Below are 10,938 nucleotides of genomic sequence, written 5' to 3'. Positions count from 1 at the left end.
ACACTCGTATGCTTCCACGAAAATTCTGACATTTAGAATAATATATTCTTCTTTTATGCAAATTAAATCAAATGTCCGAAAGAGTATTTATAAATATTCATAATTACTAGATAGAGAAGAGATAGAGTATGAGAAAGAGAGAGAACTTTTATAATAGATTCATATATTAATTTTTTAAATTGTAACAATTATATTATGTAGTTTTAGAAGTAGAACTTTCTTACGAATTATACGACCAACTCAACACTTAGACAAAATATCTTTTCTATTTTTTTAATGATGTATAAACGATATCCTGATTGGCGGTGACCAATTTCGATTAAGAACTACACATCAAAAATCAATACTAATAATCTTTAAGTTAGTAAGAGAAAGAGAGAGAACATTTTAAATAGATTCGTAACTGATTTTTTAAATTTTAACACTTATATGTAGTACTAGCTTTCCACCCGCAGCTTCGCCCGCAAAGTCAAAGAAAAACCCGCATAGTTTCCGTTCCCGTGGGATTTTTGGGATAAAACCTAAATTATTTCCCGGGGTAAAATGTAGCCTATGTCCTTTCTCGGGTATCAAAATATCTCCATAAGTTACCAATTGGTTCAGTAGTTAAGGCGTGATTGAGTAACAGACAGACAGACAGAGTTACTTTAGCATTTATAATATTAGTACGGATTGTATGATACTCTTATTATTGCTTGAATTGATCAATTACATAATACCTATGAGTTATGTCGACATATTGTGATAGATTTTTGTCCATATATGGGAATGTATTACAATGTGATTCATTTACACTTTTCTCTCATGATTCACATGTTTTAACCTAAATATTTTGTTATGAATAAGTCGAAAAACACAATATTAATATTAACATTCAGGTACCTACATTAACGTTAACATTAACATCCAATTCCTACTAATATTATAAATGCGAAAGTTTTAAGTTGGCGAGGATAGATGTATGGATGTTTGTTTCTCTTGCACGCAAATACTACTGAACCGATTACAATGAAAGACTTGGTAGTTTTAGGTAGCTGAAGACCCAGAATAAGATATATAAGTACTTAGGCTACATTTTATCCCGGAAATCCCACATTAACGGACAAAAGGCAGGTAGATAATATGTGCCTACGTCTAAAATATATAATGTATCTAATGAGATCTACTGTCGTCTGTCATCACACTACGAAAAAAAGTTTCGTTAAGTAATCATCAACATTATTACAATAACTTAGTACATCTTCGTGAGAATTGGTTAACCGAATTTTCTTTTGATGGGAAAATTCTTGCCGCGTCTACGTAATTTATTGGTTTTATACTTGAAGAAGATTTTAGGGCACCATTAAATATTTAAACTGTAGCAGCATTTTGGGAATAGCTTGAAAAAAGAATGCGATAATATTTTTGTTTTGATAAAAAACCACAGACAGAAATTAAATGGTTTTTACCATATTTATAACTAGCTTCCGCCCGCGACTCCGTCCGCGCGGATGTCGGTCTTCGCGTGGATGGTTATTTCTCCATTTTGAGTACCTCTGTCAATAACATCTTATAAATATCTATTGGACCCAATTCCCAAATACGGCTAGGCCTATAATAATACGCAACGTGTGTTCGCGGTTCTACGGAACAACGTCTATGGATAAAACTGAAAAAAAATTTTTTTTTTTTTTCTACGTATTTTTCCAGGATAAAAAGTATCCTATTTTACGCCCAGGATAATAAGGTATAATTATACCAAGTTTCATCGAAATGGAACCGCTAGTTTTCACGTGATGCCTTCACATACAGACAGACAGACAGACAGACAGACAGACAGACAAAAATTTTTTTAATCACATATTTGGGTTTGGTATCGATCCAGTAACACCCCCTGCTATTTATTTTTTCAATATTTTCAATGTACAGAATTGACCCTTCTACAGATTTATTATATGTATAGATGTGAGAAGCTAATAAACATCATAAAGGCACTTTAAATAAACTCACTACATTACCAATCAGTATGACAAAACAAGAAACTCCGCTTCCCAATAGGACGTAGCGAACGAAAATTGAATCTTATTTAAATGCAACCGATAGAAGATTAAGGCTGGTTGCAGAGCTTGACCGACCGTCAGTGCGTACGTCAGTCGCGCTTGTCATATGTATGGAAATCAAGTGGAAATTCATAAAACCTTTCATAGATAGACCGACCATACGCACGCGTATTGTCATGCGCATTAGTGTCATAGTCATACAATTGTTGATGCGTATCGTCAGGACCGACGGTACGCACTGACGGTCGGTCAAGCTCTGCAACCAGCCTTAGTGTCATAGTCATACAATTGTTGATGCGTATCGTCAGGACCGACGGTACGCACTGACGGTCGATCAAGCTCTGCAACCAGCCTAACTATCAACTCAATTTATATCGCTTATACTTCAAAGCTACTAGATACTCGTACTAACTCGATTAAAGTCAGGTACTTCGTTTAATTAAAGTGTAGTGCGCTGTAACTAGTTTTTTGTATCGTTAGTGGTAAATCAACAAGCCCTCGTTGAAACGAGTTCGATTTCCCTTCTGAACGTACCTTCTTGTGTTATTCTTCAGGTCCCAGGGGTCCGCAACGGAATAATTTACTGTTTCCAACTAACTTAGAGTTGGCCCGTATCCCTAGAGCTACCGTAGTTTGTTTTATCCTCACGCGCGATACTCAATTAAATGCGTTTAAATACACCCACACATTTACGACATACCTACCTGCATACGTGTCTGTAGTGACCCTTTTTTATCATGTAGTAGCGGTCCGCCCCGGCTTAACCCGTGAAACATATTTACGTTTTTCCCTATATAAGAACCATTCTCGTACTTCAAGGAATATAATAATAATAAACAAAGAATTATCGAAATCGGTCCACCCGTTCACGCGTGATGCCGTGACCAAGGAAAATGTTTATACATATTAATATGTCATTTTATGTTGTTGCTTCAAAATATATAATCATCGTTGACACTGAAATGACAGAAAAAGACACATCAACGATCGTTTCTATGTAGAATACATACTAATATTATAAATGCGAAAGTAACTGTCTGTCTGTCTGTTTCTCAATCACGCCTAAAATACTGAACCAATTTGCATGAAATTTGGTATGGAGATATTTTGATACCCGAGAAAGGCTACCTTTTATTGCGAAATATGTACCACGGGCGAAGCCGGGGCGGACCACTAGTATGTATATAAAATGATTTGGGATAATAATATATCAGTTGTGACATTATGGAATTCTAGTTATTTATGTTCCATAATTATTATAGTCTTACATAATATTATGTAATACTAGCGGTCCGCCCCGGCTTCACCCGTGGTAAATGTTTACGTTTTCTCTACATAAGATCCATCCTCGTATTTCAAGAAATATAATAAAAAAAGAATTATCGAAATCGTTTCAGCCGTTCTCGAGTTATGCGCTTACCAACACATTTTGCGATTCATTTTTATATAAAAGAAGAAGATTATATTAACAAAACCGCATAGTATTAGGTACTTATGCTTAAAATACGAATAAACTTTTATGCATCATGCGCAGGTATATTTATGTTAACGTAAACTAAAAATAAAATGGAAATCCATTAGCAAAGCTAAAATATGTTACTACGCAAAAGGTAGACGTAATGCCATTGTGCATTTTACAATACACACGAAAAACCTTTAACACAAGCTTAACTCGGTTTGTTAAAAGGATCTGGCTGCAAAACACGTTATGAAAAGTTTTCACTCATGTTTTTTTTTAACATACTTAATATATCCGGAAAGTATATACATTAAAAGCTTACTCACACTCCTTTGTTTTATTTTCTTATGAAATCTACTGTTTTTCAACGGATGCTATTTTTTTATTATTGTATAAAAAATTTTATACAACAAGTGATAATTGCGTTAAAAACAACCGACTTCAAACTTGCACTTGCAACATTTACAAATACAGACAAAAATGCTCATAAAATAAAAACTACTGGGCCTATCCGAATAAATTTTTTATGGGACCAATTCGACACCATTCTGCATCGAACAATAAAAGAATCACGTAAATCGGTTCAGAAACCTCGGAGTAATCGGTGTACAAACATTTAAAAAAAAACATACCGGCCGAATTGATAACCTCCTCCTTTTTTTGAAATCGGTTAATAAAAAATATAACTATATTTTTAAAATTGGTACATTAATTATATTGACCGACCCGCAAAGGCACATTTATTGTAATAAAAAAATTACATTTAAATTATATCTAACTAAACTACGTCCCTCCGGTTCAATGTTGGAACCAAGACTGTCCATTGTCTTCGGCGGGGCAGCGTCGCGGTGGTGGTGATTGCCGTAATACTTTTTGGAATCGCAGGTGGGCGCGATGTCGCAATCGTTACTGGGTACAGTGGCCTTATGCATCTTCTTATAATTAATGTGTGTTATATGTACTTAGCACATTTTTGCTACTATCTAACAATGAAAGAAAGAAGAAAGAAAGAAAGATCGTTTATTTGACTCCAATTAACACCACAATTAACACAGAATACAAATTACAATAAATTAAATTAAAATTAAAACAACACAACATTAAACAAAACAATACAAGAATAATAAACGTAAAAGTAAAATGCAAATATGAAAACATTATTTATTAATTATCAAAATACAAACAAGGGATCCGACCTAATCGCGTATAATCGATTAAACTCGTTTTATACCAAACAATTTTATTATAGTAATTAAACTGTTGGGTTATAATTTTATAGCATTGTGGTATAAAATGGAAAAACCTACATTGCGCCTTCCCTGATAGCATGCAATAACTACGACCACACTACGACTGTGTACCTACTTACGTCGATTTCATCAAAAAATTATACGTTGAAGTATGAGTATTCTTCTGTATTGAAACAGTCGTAGATAATAAATAGCATATAATTATAAATTCATTTAAACAATGTAGTGAAACTTGCAAGCGTTATCTAATATATAAAAATCAATGCCACTTTTCGTTGTAATTCCATAACTCGAGAACGGCTGAACCGATTTCGATAATTCTTTTTTTATTATATTCCTTGAAGTACGAGGATGGTTCTTATGTAGAGAAAACGTTAATATGTACCACGGGCGAAGCCGGGGCGGACCGCTAGTATTATTATACGGAGCTTCAAAATTTATTGTATACCTACACAAATCAAAAAAATGATTTTTAACATACCTTTTTCTGTGTGTTTTATAAAACTTTTTCATCATAAGTTTAAAGAGTTTACTTGTGCAATAAAATAGCAACAGTCTAAATAAATTTTGCAATATCCTATAATACAGAGTAGAATATTCCATGCAACTAATCGATGCAGATAAAAATAGATACGCGCGCAATGGTATATTTTTAAAAAGTTGCATTAAAATTGCTAATATTATGGGAAAGCTGAAAAGAAAATAAGACATTAATTATTCAACCATTGTTGTCAACGTAGCAACTTCTTAATGCTGGTATTTAACATTCCCACCGTCCCCCTGAAACCTCAGGGAAATTGTATTTAAATAAAATTTAAATGCGGTTTTAGAACTTTTAAATGTACAAGCCAGCCTCAATCTTGTAAATGGTAAACAGTGTCGTTTAATGTTATAATTTGAATCATAGCTTTCTAAATAAGTTACGGTCAAAAGCTTTTATATTATTATTTTTTTATCATATTTGGCTATTGATTGAATATTCATTAATTATTCCGGCGAAATTGGCTCTTTGAATAATACATAATATATAAGTCTTTAATTATGGATACATTTCATTGGTTTCCAAAGAACTCTGAAGCACTGAATGTAATAAAATAATTACGATAGATTTTGATTACCGAAATAGCTCTAATTTTCTGTATTCATAGTTATAGAAAATAAATTAAAATGAAACCCTCACAACCAATTGATTACAGTTAAATATAGATACGGCAATATCAAAAACTGGATGGTCTGCCTACAATCGTTTACCAAAGTTTCGACTAAAATTAACTGCTCGCCAATATTGTATGAGTCTGTTAAAACTAACGTTAGAGTTCTGAGCTGAGCGTATCTTGAACCTAGAATACTAAACAAGACTATGTTTTATGAACTTAAGTATTAATAATGAAAGTTGAGGTAAGCCATTACCCATTACTCCTAATAGACATGACAGGTTTGTTCCATTTCCAGTGTTATAATAGATTTGTCGATTGTCGAAGTTTACAAAAAACATTTCTATAATTTCAAATAAAACTCGTTTTTCGTTTTCATTAAAATAATGACAGTAAATAATTCGACTAAACAAGCCTAAGCGCGAGTCTACACTGAGCCTACACCTATCGTGGACGTTGTGTCTGAAGGCAACGGCTATTAACTATTCTGTGGTAACGGTATAAATGCACATTGCACACTTATAAGCTCAAAATCTTTCTAAAATAGAATTTATTTTATTATTATTCATTTATGACGTCGTTAATAAATACCTTCTTTATATACTAAAATTACTTTAGATTATATAAAATTTACGTTCTTTTAGAGCTGTAGGCGTTGTATTGAAAACTCAGAGCATAAAATTCATACATCTGTGATTGAAAACTAACATACATATAAACAGGTTGATGTGTACGCGTCCTTATGAACGAAGCCTAAACAGAAACACCCCTTATCGTCTTCAATTTCCGACCGGAACTATCGGCTCTATGAATTTGCAGTATCTTATGAACGTGAATTAAACTTCACGCGTAAATTCCCTTTCTGTATGCATCATTGTTAATATTATTATGGCGGGTTTCGTAATAACACAATATTGTTTTGCTTTTTTGTGAAACCTTGTTTTGAATAAGATTACAGTACCCTTCGCTCTTATGAAAATTATACCTTTGTTTTATCATAAAATAATTGTATAATTATTGTTTGTTGTGCTGAACCTGTGTTGCAAAATAAAATATTATTTTGATGGAATATCAACGTGATATACCTTGTTGTTAGGAGGAAATATCATAAAACCTGCCTACCTATTATATATATTAAAGCTAGTGCCTTTAAATTATGACAATTGAACGTTCAAGGCTGAACACGAAAGAAATCTAATTTTTATCACTGATAACGCTGCAGACAAAAGCAATTACTTGAGTGAGGTTGAGGGACTGTATGCAAATTTCAACTATTTAATTTTACTGAAGGGTTATTTTTATCTTGTAATTTCTCATTTTAAAAGGTAATAAGTGTGCACGGAATCTGCCTTCTCTAATGTTTTAACTTGAATAAAGCGACAAGAAGAGATGAATAAGAATCGCAAGCGCTCGAATGCTAGCAATATTTAGGGTATTAACAAGTTCCTAACGCAAACAAAGTTATACTCTGTGTGTTATAATAGAATTGGTATTAGCATCGCAGTTACAAACTGTCTCTGCTTTAGTAATGAGCTCCTTAGTGCAAAGTTGAACCCTGAACTGAATTCTAAGTTTATAATTAATGTATCCCTGCTTGTACACTGACTCATCTTAAGGCGAATTTCAAATTAGACCTGTTAGTGATAGCCCGTTAGCATATTCAACAGGTTAAGAGATTTTCGACGCATAAAGTGTATGGGAGTTTTGACCATAAACCTAACTTTCTTGGAATAAAATCTATGAGAGTCTGGTCTGCTTCTAACGACTTTAAAGTAGTCTAGTTAAACTTCGATAAAATGGTATCGTTACGCAAATTGAGCGCAAAAACGGACACAGTTAAAGTTTAAAAAGAACGTCCACTAAGTTATCGTAAATATTTTTACTTGATTAAATTTCTTAAATATTAATCATACAGACAGACTATTAATGATGATTATGTCTGATCTCCCATATCATTAGAAAAGTAATACTTGTAGAATGATAAGTGAAAAGTAGATTTATCGGTCTTGTATTGCCGCACAACCAGGGCTACGAAAAAAGAAATTTGTAAAGAAAAATTTATTTCAGGAGAAGACTGTCAAGTGTCACGTTATAACACTATATTCATAAATCATAATAGTTAATAATACTTTTATCAATCGATTTCAAACGAGTCTATAGGTAACCATATTAAAAAGCACTTACTGTCGCCAAAAGCGACCCCTCGTATGTGAATTAAAAAGAAAAACACAGGAAATATGAAACCTACAACAACGGATGTTTCTGTTAACGATAAATTCGCTTGGAAGTGGACATCAAAGGAACTATATTCCTATTCATGGACACATGACAAAGTGCCGTGTGTGCCTTTACCTTCCTGATTCTTGTGAACCTTTGGCGCCAAAATGAAACTACCGGTCTGTGAAACACAATTTTAGTGTCTAATTAGGGCTTCCGTGGACTTTTACAAACACGATTCAATTATTAGGTTATCTTATAGCAACAAAATTTGATCATGTACTTTTCTGTGCGATGTTTATAAAAAGGAGCGTGTGTGCCGAATACACATGTCACCGTATTCCATGACGTGACGGTATTGCCATGACGCGACCTTGAAATTTTACACTCAACGCGCCTAAAGAAATCTCACTTCAAAATCTTTAATTTCGTTTTCGGTTCAAACCTATTTAAATGTAAAGTTAGATCAAGCAGTGTGAATGAACCGCCAACTTTTAGTGTGTCACAATTTTTTCTATGAAATAGTGCTTTCTCCAAAACTTCCGTGTTGCACTTATAATACCTCTACTATTTTCTAGAACATTTTGAGGCCGTAGTACATTGTTAAAATGTTTATATAGCTAGCGAGAATTCTATAGAAATCAGGTCATCCGTTACTCATTTGTGGGCTGTATGTGAATAAATAATGAGTACGACTGCAGTCTTATTTATAGGATATTCTAAAATTCCAACTAAATCTGCTTAGCGCCTTTCCCTATGTACAAAAATAGGTTAACGAGCTGGCACAAACAATTTCTTCCAATCTTAGTTGGTAAACAACAGTTCTTTGGTATCCCTAAAGGAAAACATTTTGCATTTTTAATATGCCGGCCTTATTTTTACTGTACAGCAAATTTTACAGGCGTTTTTCATTATTAGTAACCTGACTTTTAAACACTTTTAACATAGCCAGGAAAAAGTGACGAACCACCACCAAAAATAATTACCTACCTAATACCAGCTTGTTACAAATGATCAACGGTTATATGTATTTCACTAATCATAAGTCTTGTCCTATTAAATGGAGGGCCATGTATTATGTATCTTGAAAATGATGGTCCATGGAAAAGCCCCAGAGTTCAACACATTGCATAATGTTACGCAGGAAGACAAAGCACCAACACCAAACTGCATCAGAGATTATTAATAAAATGAAAGCGTTGTCAATTGTCGAAGATTTTAGTATTCAGCATCTGTCTACGATACATCGTCAACATGAATCGCAATTATTTGTAGAATCTACAATAGGTAATGTTCTAAAAATAATGAATAATTTGTACTACGATGAAGTCGAAATTTCACCTTTATTTTGACCTACGTTCCAATGCATGTATGTTACGCATCTTAAATTAAACAAGTCTGGATACGAAATGTGAAATAATAAATGTATTGCCAAACAAAATAAACTATAAGGCATGTGTTTTACTTATAATAAAGGATAATGCGAAGCGTACGTGAGACGAAACGCGGGCCTAAAGCTAGTATGCAATAAAAAAATTTGGATATATGTAATTAAAAAAATTCAGACAAGGATTTTCTGTAAAATTAAATTTATCTTTATTAGTAGAGTCGTGATTACAATAGGAAATAAAATATCAATACCATATTATGAATTATAATCTACTAGCTTACCGCCCGCGGCTTCGCCCGCTTTCTCTAAAACGATTTGAGATTTAAACTATCCTATCTCTCAAGTTGGATCGAACTGCACATGGTGTGCGAATTTCATTATAATCGGTTAAGTGGTTTAGGAGTCCATTGAGGACAAACATTGTGACACGAGATTTATATACAGGGTGTAATCGTTAAGTGTGCACAGGCGATTATTCCGTAACTATTACAGATATCAAAAAACTTTAAACTGATATCGAAAGTATTTAACCTAATGAGTAAAATGACCATAATAAATTTTTAAAAATAAAACGAGAAATATCTTAAAAATTAACTTGAAACCCTCCCATACATTTAGTATGAGATACGAATATCCCATGTACATGGGTTGATCCAAAAGTAATGATAATCAATATTAAACAAGGTCATTACAGTTATAATAATTATGTAGTTCTCTAGATATTCTTCTAACTAGAATATTTTTTCTTCAATATTTTTTTTCAATATTTTTTTTTCCTAAACTTAAAAAAAAAACTTTGACTTCATCCACTAAAACCCCTCTTAAAATAATTTATTGCTAAGAAAGTGTTTCTTGGGCCGAGGAAAGAGATAAAAGTAAATAGGAGCTAGATCTAAAAAATAGGGTAGGTGTTCAAGCATTTGGAATGCCGATTTTTTAATGGCAGCCATCGCAACTGACGCTTTGTGATCTGGTGCGTTGTCTTGGTGAAACAGCGTTCAGGTCCGCAGTTTGCCATGTCTCTTTTCCTTACTAACCTACCGCAATCTTTTAATTTGGTCTTTTAGTGAGAGCCCAATAAAGTGGCTACCTTTTTAAAATATTCCACCATAATTATTCCTTCAGCGTCCCAAAAAACTACCGCTTTAATCTAACCTACTGATTTTCACTTTGAATTTCTTCATCGTCACTTTGGAAGCTCGCATCCAGGACATTGATTGTTTTTTGGTTTCAGCATAAACATGGTGAACTCGGGTAAAGTCCATGATTACAAAACGTGACAAAAAATTATCCTGATATCATTAAAAATTTAGAAATTTACCCTCTACATGTCGAATCATTGTTTCTTCTTTTCGTCGGGAAACATTCTGGCACGCACGGTTCACATTCAAATTAGTGTAAATAATTGGAAACGTGGCCTGTTGATATG

This window comes from Colias croceus, chromosome Z (assembly GCF_905220415.1).
Source record: "Colias croceus chromosome Z, ilColCroc2.1".
NCBI lineage: Eukaryota > Metazoa > Arthropoda > Insecta > Lepidoptera > Pieridae > Colias > Colias croceus.
This window is presented reverse-complemented; position numbering follows the sequence as displayed.